Below are 875 nucleotides of genomic sequence, written 5' to 3'. Positions count from 1 at the left end.
AAACAGGAGGGGATACAAATGTATTTATTTATTTATTGATAGGGACAAAGCAAGTGAATGAACATCAGCACAAAGTACATAATACAAACATGCCAGATTGTAGCAAAAATGCCTATTTACATCCGTAGTCCCTGGGCAGGTAACATTAAACTAACAACATTACAAGACTACTCATATTTTTTGTTGGTTCTTGTTTTTAATAGTTTGATGGGCCACTTCACAACAACTGAACCCAAATGGAATACTATTTGCAACAATAATATGATATTATAATAATCTAGGCTACAGCAGATGATAACATCAGGTTATAACAGATCTTCCAAATTGGACGAGAAAATATCTCGTTTGTCCTCTAGAGCAACACAGAACAGTGTTTGATCTGGTGTCTCTATCAGCAGGATCACATCATCTGATCTGTCTTCAAAACTGTTAGAAAACCTTAATATGGAAATCAGAGGTACAAGGTGCTGTATAGTGAAAACACTGAAGAAAAAAGAAAGAAACACGTTATAATCTAAAAACAATAAAAGCTACACAGAGGACAATCACATTAGAGGATTAAGTGCATATAATACAGCTGAGTATAACAGCTTCTTAAAACTGTCGACTGACTCAGCGTTCCTTGTAACCAGGGGAAGATGGGTCCACAACTGCAAAAGCATGGTCCCCTTTGGTTTAAGCCGAGATCTCGGAACAGCCAGAAGGCCTTGGTCAGTAGACCTCAATGATTTCACCATGGTCAGTGGACACTGTAATTCAGAAATATAACGTGGGCCCAAAATCAATTCTGCAGTCTATAGGTAACCGGTATAGATTGGCTAACATTGTGTATTAACAACTGTGTTTTGGACAAAGACCTGCAGACGTCGTTTGCA

Source organism: Seriola lalandi, unplaced genomic scaffold (assembly GCF_002814215.2).
Source record: "Seriola lalandi dorsalis isolate HSWRI2012SDOR001 ecotype SW California unplaced genomic scaffold, Sedor1 jcf7180002054795, whole genome shotgun sequence".
In the NCBI taxonomy this organism is placed as follows: Eukaryota; Metazoa; Chordata; class Actinopteri; order Carangiformes; family Carangidae; genus Seriola; species Seriola lalandi.
This window is presented reverse-complemented; position numbering follows the sequence as displayed.